The 18,995-nt window shown below is 45.2% G+C and overlaps 1 protein-coding gene across 1 annotated transcript in view; it reads right to left on the bottom strand.

Annotated features, from left to right (window-relative positions):
- PLCL1 (phospholipase C like 1 (inactive)) overlaps positions 1-18,995 on the bottom strand; it is a 472,800-nt gene that overhangs the window by 100,432 nt on the left and 353,373 nt on the right. The window lies entirely within an intron of this gene.

Below are 18,995 nucleotides of genomic sequence, written 5' to 3' on the forward strand. Positions count from 1 at the left end.
GGTTGCGAGCCACATCCAGCTGTGTGTCACATGCCACATCCAGTTCTGAGAGAGGCTCTCAAGCCACATCCAGCTCTGAGAGAGGGTTGCAAGCGACATCCAGCTATGAGAGAGTGTCGCAAGCCACATCCAGCTCTGAGAGAGGGTCGCAAGCCAAACCCAGCTGTGAGAGAGGGTCACATGCCACATCCAGCTGTGAAAGTGTCACAAGCCACATCCAGTTCTGAGAGACGATCTCGAGCCACATCCAACTCAGAGAGGGTCTCGAGTGACACACAGCACTCAGAGAGGGTTGCAAGAAACATCCAGCTCTGAGAGAGACTCGCGAGCCACATCCAGTTTCCACCCTCCTCACAGTAGTGACACTCAGAGACCCCCTTACCAGTACAATGATAGCCAAAGTTTTTCCACAGAATTTACACTTAGGCAGAATACCAAGATCCAGGGTTTCCTACATGGCTCTCATCTAGATCTTTCCTTTTATGTAGGGTTACTCACAAAAGTCACCATCTGGAGACCTGCTCTTCATAGCTGTTGGCTAGACATGGTGCTTATGCACCAAGCTGGAAGACAGCTACGAGTCACACATTATGGGCCTACGAGCCACAGGTTGGCGTCCCCTGATATAGACAAAGTATGGAAGTTTACGAGAAAGTTAAAAAAAAACAAAAATGCTCTTGTGATGAATCTTATGTATTTATACTTATTGTAATGTTATATTGTGTTCACTAGACAAAAAAAGATCAAAAAGATATTTATCATTTTAGCATGAACTTTCACTACAAATGGAGAAGCCCAGACATCTTTTAGATGTTTTATCTCCTGAAAAATTCTGCAAATTGATAACATTTCCCCAATAGTTCTCTTGTACATTATTAAATTGGATGATACATTCCCTTTAACAGGGCAGACTGCTCTATGTTTGCAGATGACTCAATGGAGAGATAATTCCCCTTAGTTTACTGTAGTAAACACATTCAGATTATGATTATCCCTTTGTATTATGCATTTTAGAAAATTAAGTCAGGAAAATAAACTTTTGCTCCTTTCATAAACCCACTGTAGTGTTTTCCAGTAGTTGTTCTATATTAACGTTCATATTCTAAGACCGCAATGCATCCCACCGGCAGCCAGCATCCTGGAAGTGACCTATTTGCAACTCTCTGTTAGTGTAATATGGACAGCATGGATAACACACTCATTACATAGCTGTCATCGGCTCACGCTGGCTGCCCTGCATGTGTGATGTGTGTTTACAGAGCGGAGAAGAGACCATCATATACAGTATTTTTAGCTGAATGGGATGAGAAGAACGTCACAGCTATTTCCAAGTCTTGCCTTGTTTGGCATTGACACAACAATTAGTTTGCCCTCAATGGAAGCAAATAAATGATACAGAGATGTGCGGCTATAAATGATGCAGACCCAATTACAGCAGGTATATGGGTGCACAGAGAATGGCACACTTCAAGTTGAATATCATTTTTACCGTTCTCAGCAGCAACTCAGAAATAATTGAAGATCCTGTTTCCTCCCCCCATCTTTCTTTGTACAATTTTGATAATCACAGTCCATTCATGAAGATAAAAGGAGTAATAAGAATTGTAGCTAAGCACAACACACAGCACAATCAGTATTGGGCCCACTTCTTTTCAACATATTTATAAATGACCTTGTTGGGGGCATGCGGAGTAGAATTTCAATATTTGCAGATGATACTAAACTCTGCAGGGTAATCAATACAGAGGAGGATAATTTTATATTACAGGGAGATTTATGTAAATTGGAGGATTGGGCTGAGAAGTGGCAATTGAAGTTTAATGTAGATAAATGTAAGGTCATGCACTTGGGTAGAGGAAATAACATTTATGATTATGTACTTAATCGTAGAACACTGGGTAAAACAGACACAGAAAAAGACTTGGGTGTATTGGTGGATGGTAAACTTCACTTTAGTGGACAGTGTCAGGCAGCTTCTGCCAGGGCTAATAAAATAATGGGATGTATTAAAAGAGGTATAAGTGTTCATGAAAAAAATATAGTTCTACCTCTGTACAAGTCACTAGTGCGACCACACTTAGAATACTGTGTACAATTCTGGTCACCGATATATAAGAAGGACATAGCTGAACTGGAGAGGGTGCAGAGAAGAGCCACCAAGATTATTAGAGGAATGGGTGGGCTGCAATACCAAGACAGGTTATTAAACTTGGGGTTATTTAGTTTGGAAAAACGAAGGCTTAGGGGGGATCTAATCACAATGTATAAATATATGAGGGGACAGTACAGAGACCTTTCCAAAGATCTTTTTACACCAAGGCCTGCGACTGGAACACGGGGGCATCCACTACGTCTTGAGGAAAGAAGGTTTAATCATAATCACAGACGAGGATTCTTTACTGTACGAGCAGTGAGACTATGGAACTCTCTGCCACATGATGTTGTAATGAGTGATTCACTACTAACATTTAAGCAGAGCCTGGACGCCTTTCTTGAAAAATGTAATATTACCAGTTATGTATATTAGATTTTATGACAGGGTATTGATCCAGGGAACTAGTCTGATTGCCGGATGTAGAGTCAGGAAGGAAATTTTTTCCCCATTGGAACTTGTTTGCCACATTGGGGGTTTTTTTGCCTTCCTCTGGATCAACATGTTAGGCTACAGGTTGAACTAGATGGACTTAGAGTCTCCCTTCAACCTTAAAAACTATGATACTATGATACTATGATACTATGATACAACATGCTTATTTACCGGACCAAGCTGTTCGCGGTGCACAGGCTTACCGGCTAATTTGTAGCCACTTAAAGGAAAAATGCAGAATTCCTACTTTAATAACAAGTAAGTTTTGATGTAAGTTTTGATGCCTTGTTCTTCATGAGGAACCAATCCCATCCATTCCTGGATAGCACAATTACCTTTCCTTAAAGGAGTTCTCTGGGTCTTTGCATAGGGCTAAGAACTTTCAGGCAGGTAGTTGCTAACTACCTGAATGGCACTGATCTATGCCAGCTCAGAGTGGTCACAGACTGATCCTGCAGCCTATTCTTTGGCTTTCATTGATGTCTCATCAACAGAGCAGTTTCTTTTCTGAGCTCCATTTTTGACAGGGCATCACTGCTGATGTTATGCTGCTTAATAAGAAATAAATGGTCTGCACTCAGACTGAGTAGAAGATGGTGCTAGTGAAAAGGGGGGCAATACCCAGAAGTCATAAGTTAATGAATTCACTGCACTCGTTTGGTAGTAAATGTGAACAAAATTTAATGAAAACGTGGAGAAGCAAGGAAAAGCAAACATCCAACGACATTTCAACCCACCGGGTCTTTATCAAGTCGCTGTCTGATGGGTGACTGTAGGGTGAAGAGTAAAGTGCACTGAAGCACTAGGGCAAATGAAAGTGGTGTCTTGCAAATATGTAATGCAAGCGCAGATTCTGTAGATTCTGGCTACATCTCACCACACACCGTGGGTGGCATCACAGACATTTTACAACCAATCCCGTATAAATACGTCCCCCTTTTATTCGGAGTGTCCGCACGACCCCCGGGTCCGGAGGACCCCTTGAGCCATACCGTAGATCCGGATCCAAGCAGCATCGGCTGCTGGCACGGGGGCGGCACAAAAGCATACCTGAAAAAGAAATGCCCAGTGAACACTTGGCAAGTAGTCTATAAAAGACGTAGGAAATGCTATCATTGCGATATGCCATTATTATCAGTGATGAGTGGAAATTCTTAAATCTTGGGAATAAACGGGATGCAGTGCTGATGTAGTGAGTCTCCAGCAGCACTTTCAGCCACACATATGTTAATGCCATGAAAAAGGTCATGTGCTCCAAAATGTTAGTCAATTTCTAATACAGATATATCATGTTGCTTTGATTTTCAAAAATAAACTTTATTTACTGAGTGCCATGGTATCGTCTCCTACTATTGGATTATCTCTACCACTGTGCACCTAATCCTACCTGTTTGGTGTGTACGCCATTTACCTTACTACTCATATGTTCTTGGCTATCCCCTGCAGAGATAGATGTCTGAGGGCCAAAGTGCAGGCAAAGAATAATGATGGGGACACTTCATTTCTCGTCATTCTTAGAGTCATATAAGAGCAGGAGGTCAGACACCCATTAACTGATGACATAAATTAGCAATGATTTTAGCCTCCAATAATTACTGTCCATAGGGGAAGTTGTTGGTTTAAGCACATAAGACCTAAAATATTAATATATAAATACAGTTGAAACCAGAAGTTTACGTACACTAAAAAGACACATATGCATGGCTTTTCTCACTATCTGACATAAAATTAGAATAAACCTTTCCCGTTTTAGGTTGTACCAAAATTTATATTTACCAAATGCCAGACTAATGAGAGAGAGAGAATGTTGTAAGGTATTTTTATTACTTTCTGCAAAGTCAAAAGTTTCCATACATTTCATTAGTATTTGGTACATGTCTCCAAAAATTAAGGTCTTTATTCCTGTATGCATTTGCAAACATTAATCTGGCTTTATGTTTCTTTTTGAGCAATGGCTTCTTCATGTCGGAGTGGTCTTTCAGCCCATGTTAATACAGTACTGGTTTCACTGTGGATAATGACACAATCTTACCAGCTTCCACCAACATCTTTACAAGGTCTTGTGCTTTTGTTCTAGGGTCATGTGGATATGTCTGACCAAATCACATTAATCTCTGGTACACATACATTATCTTCTTCCTTAGCGGTATGATGGCTGTACATTCCTATATTGTTTGTTCTTGCGTATAATTGTTTGTACAGATGAACAAGGCATCTTCAGGTATATTGAAATTGCACCCAAGGATGAACCAGAATTGTACAAGTCCAAAATTCTCTTCCTGAGATCTTGGCTGATTTCTTTTGACTTTCACATGATGCTATACAAAAAAAGCAGTGTTTATAGTGTGAATTAAAATACATCTGTGACGCCCTGGGCAAGCCAGGGGTCACAGGTCACAACATCACATGCACCCCCCATTCCTTGCAGGTACACCAAGGCTAACCTAAAATCCTTGTTGCCTTCCTCCAGGGGCTGATGTCCACACCAGGGGGTGGGCCAGGTGGTTGGCTCCGCCCACCGAGGAGTTCACAGCCCTGGAGGCCTGGAGGCGGGAAGAACCAGGCAGTTAAGTTTAGGAAGTGAAAGTAGAAGGAGGTGAAGTGGTAGAGGAGCTTAAGAGTAGTGACAGAAAAGGAACAGTTAAGCAAGCCTGAAGTTAGTCCGGGTGTGTGCCCCGGACTGAGACAGCAAGGTCAGCAGACGGCGGTGATAGTCTGCAGGGGGACTGCTTGAAGGTTGCTGGAAGGACCGCGGACGGGTGGTGACCCGGCGGTACCGGAGCAGTATACGAAGAACAGTCAGCACCAGGGTAGGGGCCTTTCGGATCCCGGCAAGGCTAGGAGTCGCCATAATTTGCCAAATCCGTCAGTGAAGGGGACCTCTGTCTCCTAACAACCAAGTCCCGATTGAAGGCAACAGTCTGACCGTGAAGGGGAGACACCGCCACCGCCAGGGCACCAGTTTCCCAGGGCCAGCGCCTGCGGGCAAAGTAGGGCTCCTTCGGCCCAGATTGAAGCCGAGGAGTGGGTAACCGGTGGGAACCCATCGCTACCAAAAAGACTTTACATAGGTGCAGGGAAGAGACCGTCACAGCTAACTGCAGGGAACCGCAGCACCGTAAGCCGTCCAAGGGACCCGTCCAACCAGCCGTTTGTTTCCCGAGAACTGTGTCGTGTTTACTGGCTGAGTGAGTACCTCCGTGCCGTGCGGCACAGCGCTGTCCCTGCGCCCCTGCACCTCCACAGGCCCCATACCCGCCTGTCTACCATACCAACCCCATCACTGGGCCCCGGGATCACCAACACCCCTACCCACGGAGGGGCAAACCAACAACTGGCTGCTCCATACCACCACTCCCGAGATCCCCAGACAGAGCAGCGGTGGTGTCCACTTAATCACCACAACCGTGGGTGGCGTCACGGACAATAAACTATCCCAAATCCCAATCCCCTTTCACTCACGGGCGAGGAGCGCCGCTCGAGTCCCCGGGATCCGGCCCATCGCTCGAGCCACCGAGCAGCAGCAGCAGGCCGCAGCAGTCGCAGCGGCAGCCGGACCCGAGCAGTGGGAGACCGTGGCGTCCCCTCCTCCGCCCGCGACACATCCACAAGTGTGTCTCTAACTCAGATGTTGTCAATTAACTTATCAGAAGCTTCCAAAGTCATGACATCATCATATGGGCTGTCCCATGTTATTTAACGGCATGGTACTCTAAGTGTATGTACATTTTTGACATTGCAGAAAGTAATAAAAATGCCTTAAAACATTTGCCCTCTCTCTCTCATTATGGCATTTGGCAAATATAAAGAATTTTGGTTCCTAATTGACCTAAAATTGGAAAGGTTAATTCTGATTTCATGTCATATAGTGAGAAAAACATGCAGATATGTCTTTTTAGATAGTGTATGTAAACTTCTAGTTTTAACTGTATATAGGATTACTCAGTCTATGCATGTGAAAGCAGATAAATGAAGAGGCAGGACAAAAAAAGTAATGATGAATTTGGTATGAGAAGGATTCAGCCTTTCACAAAAATCACAAAAGACTACATAAAATTACGAAAAGACCAGATTCATTGGAAAATACAATTATAAACTGAGATGTTTAAGGGGAGGAATAAGGAATATGACAAGGAAGAATTGGCGCAATCACAGACATAATAATGACCATGCCAGTCAATGGCAACTGAAAAACTGAATACCCAAAAAGAAGACAGGACATTTTGAAGAAAAACTATTCATGTGCTTTAAGAATGGATTTGATGGTAAAAGGAATCATAATAGGCCTGCGGCACAGCGTCCTGATTACATTTGCCAAGCAAAAAAACTGACACGTCTCAGTAATAAGAAATAAGAAGAAATGGTGTTCTAAGCAGCCTTTTATAAAATCCCACTGCCCAGACCTTCTAATAATTGGCTACCACTCAGGCTGTGCAGAAATCAATTTTAGGCTTGTATAGACCTACATTCATTGTTATTAAATGTCTAGAATGACTCATGATAACAGGGACATGTATTTGAAGGGCAGTTACAAGATAATTTACTGCTGAGCTAGGTAACACAGGTTTACAATGACAATGGTCCTCTGGAAATCCTAGAACAATGCTGAGGATAATAATGTATATTTCATGTTTGCGACAAAGTCCCAGCAGGAAAACTCAAAAATCACCCCTTATTTTCTGCAGACTTTCCTTATTTGATCTTTTTCAAATTCTACTTAAAAGGAACATATATGATATTAGCTGCGGTTAGTCTTGTAGTACTGTTAGGCTAGATTCACATCATGGTTTACCTTGGAAAACGAGATTCGGGCACACGTGTTGATGGGGCCATTGACTGTAATGAGGCAGACGGAATCACTGTCCTCTGTTGGCATTTTTGACATCTTTTTATATTTGGTTCCAAGATGCAGTCAAACATGTCTTAAACCCCAGCTATAACCGGCAAATTTGGCAGAACATTATGTCCTACAAAACACACACTGAATCTGTCTGCTTTAGTCAATGGTCCCATCAGCCTATATGTACAAACCCCTTAGATATAAACTCCGATGGAGCCACTGACGTGAGCGTAAAATGCAATATGAACATAGCCTTAGTGTTATGTTCCTGTCCCTGGTTTGGACTCCACTCCTTGTGAATCTTTGTAAGTAGCCTGGTATGTTTCGATTTGATGAACTGCTTTGGCCTATTTAGGGGCTCCCTGGTCTCCCACCTGGGCCCTGGTACAGTATTGTTGAAGACTAAAATTTCTTGTGGAGCTGAGGGACTGCGCTGGAGTCTGTTTATTGTACTTCATCATGGCTTCTGTGAACTCTGGAGTCATGTCAGCAATCTGCCCCAGGTCTTAGACCTTCTGTCTCGTGCCCGCCTTTGGTGTTGTGCAGCTTCTGAGGTCGTCAGACTTCCCTGCTACTCCTGAAAGTCATCTGCCTTCTGCCTGTGGTCAGTAACTCTCTTTCCTGCCTGCCAGTGCTCTCCAGTCATCTTGTTACCGACCTACCAGCAGCCTCCAGTCACTCTGTTATCTGTCTGCCAGTGGCCTCCAGCAACCTTGTTACCTGTCTATAGTCATCTGTATTCCTGCTATGTTTCTGTGGTCTTCTGTTACTTTCCAATCTGTTCCAGGTCTTTGGTTACACTGCCATCTGCCTGTCATGCTGAGTACGGGGAAGTACCAAGTGAATGGTGAAAGGGGAGGGGAAAGAAACCCTGTGTCTATGGAAAGGGGAGATGGTGAGCTTTGCCCAAGCCTACCGCTGGCCCCTAGATTACCTCACCAACCTAGATAGGTTCCATACCTATGTGCTGAGCCAGAGACCTGACCCTGAAATAGGCCGTAGATAGGGAATGGATGGGATGAGCGCTTAAGGCCACGTCACACTAAGCAACATTGCTAGCAACATCGCTGCTGAGGCACGACTTTTGTGACGTAGCAGCGATGTTGCTAGTGATGTCGCTCTGTGTGACATCCAGCAAAAACCTGGCCCCTGCTGTGAGGTCGCTGGTTGTTGCTGAATGTCCTGGACGATTTTTTAGTTGTTGCTCTCCTGCTGTGAAACGCACATCGCTGTGTGTGACAGCGAGAGAGCAACAACTGAATGTGCAGGCAGCCGGCTTCTGCGGACGCTGGTAACCACGGTAAACATCGGGTAACCAAGAAGCCCTTACCTTGGTTACCCGATATTTACCTTCGTTACCAGCGTCCGCCGCTCTCACGCTGTCAGTGCCGGCTCCCTGCTCTCTGCACACGTAGCCGGAGTACACATCGGGTAATTAACCCAATGTGTACTGTGGCTAGGAGTGCAAGGAACAGGGAGCCGGCACTGGCAGCGTGAGAGCGGCGGACGCTGGTAACGAAGGTAAATATCGGTTAACCAAGGTAAGGGCTTCTTGGTTACCAGCGTCCGCAGAAGCCGGCTCCCTGCTACCTGCCACGTAGCAGAGTACACATCGGGTAATTAACCTGATGTGTACTCTGGCTAGGAGTGCCGGGAGCCAGCGCTAAGCGGTGTGCGCTGGTAACCAAGGTAAATATCAGGTTGGTTACCCAATATTTACCTTAGTTACCAAGCGCAGCATGCTTCCACGCGTCGCTGCTGGCTGGGGGCTGGTCACTGGTTGCTGGTGAGATCTGCCTGTGTGACAGCTCACCAGCAACCAGTGTAGCAACGCTCCAGCGATCCCTGCCAGGTCAGGTTGCTGGTGGGATCGCTGGAGCGTCGCTTTAGTGTGATGGTACCTTTAGTCAACTAGACTAAGCTCTAAAGATCGCACAGGTTAAACACACAGGGGAAAGTAAACAAATAACTTATCTCCAGATGACTCAAGGAGAGGAACTGCAACAATAAGATAGGTTCTCCAGATGAATAGAAGCAGACTGCTTGCACTGAAGATTTGTTAAGGGTATTCGATCTATCACCAGCAAAGAGTAAAGGCCCCGTCACACTAAGCAACATCGCTAGCAACATCGCTGCTAACGAACAACTTTTGTGACGTTGCTAGCGATGTTGCTGTGTGTGACATCCAGCAACAACCTGGCCCCTGCTGTGAGGTCGTTGGTTGTTGCTGAATGTCCTGGGCCATTTTTTAGTTGTTGCTGTCCTGCTGTGAAGCACAGATCGCTGTGTGTGACAGCGAGACAGCAACAACTAAATGTGCAGGCAGCAGGAGCCGGCTTCTGCAGAGGCTGGTAACCAATGTAAACATCGGGTAACCAAGAAGCCCTGTCCTTGGTTACCCGATATTTACCTTTGATACCAGCCTCCTCCGCTCTCACTGTCAGTGCCGGCTCCTGCTCTGTGCACATGTAGCTGCAGGACACATCGGGTTAATTAACCCGATGTGTGCTGTAAGTAGGAGAGCAGGGAGCCAGCGCTAAGCATTGTGTGCTGCTCCCTGCTCTGTGCACATTTAGCTGCAGCACACATCGGGTAATTAACCCGATGTGTGCTGTAACTAGGAGAGCAAGGAGCCAGCGCTAAGCGGTGTGCGCTGCTCCCTGCTCTGTGCACATTTAGCTGCAGCATACATCGGGTAATTAACCCGATGTGTGCTGTAGCTAGGAGAGCAAGGAGCCAGCGCTCAGTGTGCGCTGCTCCCTGCTCTCTGCACGTGTAGCTCCGTGCGGTGGTAACCAAGGTAAATATCGGGTTGCTTACCGATATTTACCTTAGTTACCAAGCGCAGCATCTTCCACGCGGCGCTGGGGGCTTGTCACTGGTTGCTGGTGAGCTCACCAGCAACTCGTGTAGCCACGCTCCAGCGATCCCTGCCAGGTCAGGTTGCTGGTGGGATCGCTGGAGCGTCGCAGTGTGACATCTCACCAGCAACCTCCTAGCAACTTACCAGCGATCCCTATCGTTGTTGGAATCGCTGGTAAGTTGCTTAGTGTGACGGTACCTTAAGGCTATGTGCGCACGTGTGCGCTCTGCACTGCACCTAAAAGGTGCGCTTCAGAGCGCAGCTGAAAAGCTCCATTCTGAAGCGCATGGTTCCGGCAGAGAACGTGCGCTCTGCATGCAGCTCCTGCCATAGACAGAGCAGGGGCTGCCGGCAAAGCGCACGAAAGAAGTGACATGTCACTTCTTAGAACGCGCGCTTCGGGCAGCAGCCGAAGTGCTGCGCTCTAAGACGCCACGCGCGCATGGCCCCTACACAATCCCCATAGATTATGCAGGGGACGCAGGACGCATGCAGTTACGCTGCGCTACAAAGCGCTTCGTAACTGCATGTAATTACGCAACGTGCGCACATAGCCTTAGGGGGAATGATGGTATTTAAAGACACAGAGAGAAGTGCTGAAGATTGACAGATGAAATTTGCAGGGTCCTAAAGAGAGAGGGATAAACCCCAAGCAAAAAAAAAGGGAAAGTCAGAGAGCAGCCCTTATACAGCCGGAAACTACAGCACAAGTGTGACACACCTGTGACACTGCCCATACTGTTCGATTATGTTCTGTAATTTTGCTTGACATCTGTTATCTGTTTGTTAATCCCTGGACTTTATTACAGTGTTATTTTTGCATTTTTTTTGTGTCCATCCTCCATTAGCTCCATCTGACTGATGTGTTGGCACCCACGTGACCAGCGGGCTTAGATGATCCACCACCACCACCACATGAGCCGCCTCACATAACAGTTACTCATGGTCATGATTGGCTATGTTCATACAGAGGTTGTGAGGGGTCCAAAAACAAATTTTTCAAGCTTAAGGCACTTCAGAAAATTCTCAATTTTGGAAAGCATTTTTCTTTCTCGAAGCATTTCTTGGTTTTAATAGAGTTTTTTGCATTGCATAACTAGGAAAGGATTTCAATAATTTCTTCTTCAAAGCCATGCCATGCACTTTTTTACTCCACCAGGTGTTTTTCAAAATCTTTGCAGTAAAAAAAAACAAAAAACTGTCAGAAATCTCTTCAATTGAACAGCAATGTGGATTTCTCATAGAAATAAGTAGGAAGAATTTTCCAACCATTACTGAAGTGGTTCATGACAAGGATTTTGGGGGCAGATCTGCTCCAAAAAATTCTGTGAATATAACCCTAACAAATCTTATCTGCACACTACAAAAAATATCTGCTTGAAAATCGACAAGTGATGTAAAATTTAAAATCCCACAGAATGCTTACTATTTTATGCAGTGGAATGGTTAAGGATTTGTTGTAAACGTTATCAAGTGAATCCACTAACGTTATCAAGTGAATCCACTGGGAAAGTCTAAGGGGTACTTTGCACGTTGCGACATCGCTACTGCAATATCGTCGGGGTCAAATCGAAAGTGACGCACATCCGGCGCCAGTAACGACGTCGCAACGTGTAAAGCTTAAATGTGCCGATAAACGATCGTAAAAGCGTCGTAAATCGGTGATCTGTGTAGCGTCGGACATTTTCATAATGTCGCACCAATAGGAGATATGATGTTGTTCCTCATTCCTGTGGCAGCACACATTGCTGTGTATGAAGCCGCAGGAGCGAGGAACATCTCCTTACCTGCCTCCACCGCCAATGTGGAAGGAAGAAGGTAGGCGGGATGTTTACGTCACGCTCATCTCCGCCCCTCCGCTTCTATTGGCCGCCTGCCATGTGACGTCGCTGTGACCCCGCATTACCCGCCCCCTTAGGAAGGAGGTGGGTTGCCGGCCAGAGCGACGTCGCAGGGCAGGTAAGTGCGTGTGAAGCTGGCGTAGCGATAATGTTCACTACGGCAGCTATCACAAGATATCGCATGTGCGACGGGGGCGGGTACTATTGCGCTCGGCATCACTAGCCGATGCTAGCGATGTCGCAACGTGCAAAGTACCCCATAGTAGAATTGTTGCAGATTTTGCTGCAAGGTACCTGTGTGTCTACAGCAGAATCTGCAGGCTGAAACACTCCCTCACCGCTTCCCAAAAAACTTGGATTTTAAGAGTTAAAAAAATGACATTAAATTTAAAACCCATCACATCTGGTCCCCCACCAGTCTCTGTATCACCTGGTCCAGTCTCCTGAGATGACTCTAGTGCCCAGTGAGCACTGTTGGGTATCTGAGGCTGCAATGGCCTCATGGGATAAAACATTGTTAGAGGCTTGTTTGTACCAAAAACATTTGGAAACCAGTCAAAGAAAAGTCTGAATCACCAGGGTGGGTATAGTAATATTTTTCATTTTTTATTTTCGATGTCTGCTTTTTTTCTGTAAGCAAATCAGCATCTTGGTGTTTCGTGCAGATTTGCAACTGTGGATTCAAGTGCGAACACACCTTTACTAACTAGCTCATTCAATAAAGGCAACTAAGGCTATGTGCCCACGAGAGTTTCCCGCAGCTGCTCGCCGGAATCCGCAGCTATTTTTAGCTGCTATAGTACAGCGAAATAGCTGAGCTGCGGTAAACCTGCGGGCGTTCATACGACTTACCTGCGCATGTCCCGGCCTCTATCTCCATAGTGGAGGGCCGGGATTTCCGAAGGTAATTCCGCAGAAATAATTGACATGCAATTACGTGTGGCTGCGGGACATTCACAGCATGTTCCGCAGCCACACGTATCCACAGCATGGACACAGCACTCCCTATGCCCCATAGGATAACATGGGGAGTGTCTGTATATGCTGAAACCTGCGGATTTATCTGGAAAATCCACGGATTTTCCGCAGATAAATCCGCAGGTTTAATCTCCCATGGGCACATAGCCTTCTGTAAAGAGCAGCGGAGTATGCAGGTGCTATACAAGAAATGCAAAGTATACAGTGCCTACAAGTAGTATTCAACCCCCTGCAGATTTAGCAGGTTTGATAAGATGCAAATAAGTTAGAGCCTGCAAACTTCAAACAAAAGCAGGATTTATTAACAGATGCATAAATCTTACAAACCAACAAGTTATGTTGCTCAGTTAAATTTTAATAAATTTTCAACATAAAAGTGTGGGTCAATTATTATTCAACTCCTAGGTTTAATATTTTGTGGAATAACCCTTGTTTGCAATTACAGCTAATAATTGTCTTTTATAAGACCTGATCAGGCCGGCACAGGTCTCTGGAGTTATCTTGGCCCACTCCTCCATGCAGATCTTCTCCAAGTTATCTAGGTTCTTTGGGTGTCTCATGTGGACTTTAATCTTGAGCTCCTTACCACAAGATTTCAATTGGGTTAAGGTCAGGAGACTGACTAGGCCACTGCAACACCTTGATTTTTTCCCTCTTGAACCAGGCCTTGGTTTTCTTGGCTGTGTGCTTTAGGTCGTTGTCTTGTTGGAAGATGAAATGACGACCCATCTTAAGATCCTTGATGGAGGAGCGGAGGTTCTTGGCCAAAATCTCCAGGTAGGCCGTGCTATCCATCTTCCCATGGATGCGGACCAGATGGCCAGGCCCCTTGGCTGAGAAACAGCCCCACAGCATGATGCTGCCACCACCATGCTTGACTGTAGGGATGGTATTCTTGGGGTCGTATGCAGTGCCATCCAGTCTCCAAACGTGATGTGTGTGGTTGGCACCAAAGATCTCGATCTTGGTCTCATCAGACCAGAGAACCTTGAACCAGTCTGTCTCAGAGTCCTCCAAGTGATCATGAGTAAACTGTAGACGAGCCTTGACATGACGCTTTGAAAGTAAAGATACCTTACGGGCTCATCTGGAACGGAGACCATTGCGGTGGAGTACGTTACTTATGGTATTGACTGAAACCAATGTCCCCACTGCCATGAGATCTTCCCGGAGCTCCTTCCTTGTTGTCCTTGGGTTAGCCTTGACTCTTCGGACAAGCCTGGCCTCGGCACGGGTGGAAACTTTCAAAGGCTGTCCAGGCTGTGGAAGGCTAACAGTAGTTCCATAAGCCTTCCACTTCCGGGTGGTGCTCCCAACAGTGGAGACAGGTAGGCCCAACTCCTTGGAAAGGGTTTTGTACCCCTTGCCAGCCTTGTGACCATCCACGATCTTGTCTCTGATGGCCTTGGAATGCTCCTTTGTCTTTCCCATGTTGACCAAGTATGAGTGCTGTTCACAAGTTTGGGGAGGGTCTTAATTAGTCAGAAAAGGCTGGAAAAAGAGATAATTAATCCAAACATGTGAAGCTCATTGTTCTTTGTGCCTGAAATACTTCTTAATACTTTAGGGGAACCAAACAGAATTCTGGTGGTTTGAGGGGTTGAATAATAAATGACCCTCTGAATAAACTTTTCACAATTTAAAAAAAAAATAAAAAAAGAAATAACATTCTTTTTTGCAGCAGTGCATTTCACACTTCCAGGCTGATCTACAGTCCAAATGTCACAATGCCAAGTTAATTCCGAATGTGTAAACCTGCTAAATCTGCAGGGGGTTGAATACTACTTGTAGGCACTGTATATTGGACTGCACAATGGCTCAGTGGTCACTGCTGCTTTGTAGCGCTAGGGTACTGGGTTCAAGGCCCTGTTTATGGGGGGTTCCTCAGGGGGCTCTAGTTAGGCCCTGTTTGTGGGGAGTTCCTCAGGAGGCTCTGATTAGGTCCTGTTTGTGGGGGGTTCCTCAGGGGTTTCGATTAGGCCCTGTTTGTGGGGGGTTTCTCAGGGGGCTCCGATTAGGCCCTGTTAGTTGGGGGTTCTTCAGGGGACTTCGATTTCTTTCCGCTCTCCAAAGACATGTGGTTTAAATTGTGGGGATAGTGATGGTAATGAATGTAAACTGCGTTGGAATATGATAGTGCTGGATATAGAAGGAATATAAATATTGAGTAAATAAATAAATGGTACAATGTTTAATAATCAGAGAAAAATCATTGTAACTATTTCAGACATAAGGAACCTTTACACAGCAGGGAAGTGAAATGTATTCATTTATTGTCAAAAGAGTTTTTCTTATTCAAGACAGATATGCATTGATTTTTTCGGGGGCGATCGGTAATAGAACAGCTGCAGATTAGACCTTTCAAATTTCAGCCGTCATTACTGGCTTTTTTTTTTTCTCAGAGACCTCAATATCCCAAGTTTTCTTTGAAGATCAATATCATATACATAGAAACTTAGAGATTTATTAGGTTATTGCTGTGAATTCATAAATTATTTGGAAGCTAAACTAAGGGTAAGAAACCTGAGAGTTTAAGGGACTTGCTCACTACTTACATTTTGATTAATTATCCTTGGGATCAGTCATTAAAGTGGTTGTCCGGTCTAAATGCACAGATCTGCAGTCCCTTTATGTCATTCTATGTGACTTGTGAATCCTCACATCTCATGCACTGTGCGGATTCTCCGGTGTCAGAGCCTGGAACGGCAATCTCCTGGCTGCAAGTGTGTGATATGGATACTCCCAGGCAGAATCTGACAAGCCGGTTGTGGCCATACACTCACACCTACTTCCATACATTTATCCCATATCCATCCCCACCTAGCACTACCATAACTCCCTAACTGCATTACACAGAGTATGGAGCAGTGTATGCTCGTCCCATATACTGTCTACATCTAGCCTCCACCAATGCTACAGCAAGCTAATCAGTGGGGGTGCCAGGTGTCAAACCCACCCTCTATCTGATATTAATGACCTATCCTAAGAATAGTTCATCCCTCTCCAAATAGGGGACAAGCCTTTGTTGTGACCTTATTTAGTACCATGAATTCTATCCAATTCAAGCATTAATTTGGTGAATTTTCTTTTTTTAATTATTTTAGACATTTTTCTTTCCTATATAGTCTATAGTCATAAGAAAATGACTGAAAAAGTCATCCCTAAAGTATATTGCATTGTGCCATGTAGTGGACATAACTAGCATGTGAAAGAAGGTGCTCTGGTCAGATGAGATCAAAGTAGAATTTTTGAGGCGTAAGGCAAAACACTATGTGTAGTGAAAAACTAACACTGCACATCACCCTACAAACACCATTACCACCGTCAAACATGGTGGTGGTAGCATCATGCTGTGGAGATGCTTTTATTCAGTAGAGACAGGGAAGCTGGTCAGAATTGATGGGAAGATGGATGGAGCTAAATACAGGACAATCCTAGAGGAAAACCTCTTAGAGGCTGCAAAAGAATTGAGACTGTAGAGTAGGTTCACCTTCCAACAGGACAATGACTCTAAACATACTGCCAGAGCTACAATGGATGGTTTAGATAAAAGCATATTCATGTGTGTGAATGGCTCAGTTATAGTCCAGTCATAAATCCAACTAAAAATCTGTGACAAGACTTGAAAATTGCTGCTCACAGATGCCTTCATCCAATCTTACTGAGCACGAGCTTCTTGGCAAAGAAGAATGGACAATTATTTCAGCCTCTAGATGTGCAAAGCTAGTACAGACATCCCCCAAAAGACTTGCAGCAGTAATTGCAGAGAAAGGTGGTCCTACAAAGTATTGACTCAGAGCCGCTGAATACAAATGCACGTCACAAATTTACAGATTTATATTTTTATAAAATATTGAGAAAACCATATATCATTTCCTTTACATTTCAGTAATACCTGCTACTTAGTGGTGGAATATCATATAAAATGCCAACAAAATACATTTAAGTTTGTGGGTGTAACGTGAAAAAATGTGGAAAAGTGCACAGGATATGAATACTGTATTTTTTTCAAGACACTATCTGTACTGTATTTATATTTTTTCATGAGGTTCATGGTGCAGTAAAAATTATAAGATTGATTTATTCTTGGGGTCAGTACGATTATAGTGACACCAGATTTATACCATTTTTTATGCTTTGCTACTTTTTCACACTAGGAATAATATTTTTAAAAAATATTTTATTTGTGCATCGACTTAATAGGAGAGCTGTAACCTTTTTAATTTATTTGCCAAATGAGCCGTATTACTGCTTGTTTTTTGCGCGACAGTTTGACATTTTCATTTGTACCATTTTCTTTTGATTATTGTGTTTTTTGACTTTTTCACATTATGTTAAATTTTTTTTTGCATTTTCAGCTAGACCCACTGTAGGATATGAATATTTTTTACTTTTAATCATTGGTCTCGTGCACTGCTGTACTCTTGTACTGCAATGGCTTAGACCTATCAGTGATTCACTGACACAGCCTGTTAGACCTTCCTATTATAACAATATCTAAAAGGCCACTGAACCCTGCGGTGAATGACACGCCCACACCGGGGCCGTGGAGAACTCGTTACTGGGCTGCAGTTCTGTTTCTGGGACACCGCGGTGGCAAGGGCCGGTTTCGCGACCCCAGCGGTGTCAGACAAAGTAGAGATGATGGGGATGGTAGTTTGTGACGCCACCTGTGGTATGCAGCAAGTTAGGTGCCGCCGCTGTGGGATGGGGACCTCTGGGGCAGATGGTGACGCAGCTTGGTTGGTATAGCTTTCCACAGGCAGAACTGAGCCCCAGGACGGATGGGAGAGTTGGCAGTAGGCGATGGCGGGGGTGCAGAGCCGGAGGCGCAGGCGAATAACGGAGCGACACAGGGATGCAGTCTCAAGGTTTTTACTCACTGTAGCAGGTTCCAAGGTAACACGACTAGTCAGTGACCGCCTTCGGAGTGCTGGGTTCCACTGTGATGGGCTCCAGTTGATCCCGGGTAGTTTGGAGGTCAAGTCTGGTGCACCTTTCTTATGTACCTTCCCTGGTCGTCTTCCTGCGCTGACTTCTCGCCCTCCTGTCCTGCGCCTATGCACACACTGCCCTGAGCAGATCCTTCACAAAGGGAGCCTATCGGCCTACTCCCTTTGGTCCTATGTGGTCACCTTCCAGCGGATTCGTGTGCGGGTTTGGCTTCGGTACTAGATGTGTCCTTAGCCTCTGGTTTTACTAGCGGGGCACATTGGTTTTTCTCCTCTAGTCTAGGGACCAGTACCCATTCTGCGGCCAAGTCCTTCCACTCCGATACTGTATGTGGAATGAGGCCATGGGAGTATGGCGCACTTCCCGTGGTCTCTAGGACCCTTTCTGTCTTGCACCTGGGTCAAGCTGCACTAGCTCCAGACCACAGGTCTTGACTCCTCCACTGCTCCTTCACGACTTCCTAACACTACAGTCTCCCAACTCACTAGACTTTACCCCCAGGAACTGTCGGATTAGGGGGAGGGAGGAACCATCACCAGTGGTGGCTATACGTAGAATTAATGGAACCAAGCACTAACCCTGACCCGGTGGAGAGCTGATAATTGAGGTGTTCTGTGTTTTGTGTACATACCGGTGGATGACCTCTTCCGTACTCTGGATGGAAACCACACCTCTGGCTGAGGTGCAGTACCTCTGTGGCGACTGAAGCCTCAGGGGCGCCACAAACATATGACTTTCAACCGGCCCCCTTGGTTTTAATCGTGGTGGGGTCTATCTCATCAATGGGGATCTTTTAAGCCCCTTTTGACCACTTAAATACTTCTGTCAATCATTGACAGTGGTATTTATGGGGTTAATCAGTTCTAATTGGTACCATTACCGAAGCATGTCAGCTGTCATGTACAGCAATATATGTGAGAAAGAGACAAAAAG

The sequence above is a fragment of the Anomaloglossus baeobatrachus genome, chromosome 7 (assembly GCF_048569485.1).
Source record: "Anomaloglossus baeobatrachus isolate aAnoBae1 chromosome 7, aAnoBae1.hap1, whole genome shotgun sequence".
Classification (NCBI taxonomy): domain Eukaryota; kingdom Metazoa; phylum Chordata; class Amphibia; order Anura; family Aromobatidae; genus Anomaloglossus; species Anomaloglossus baeobatrachus.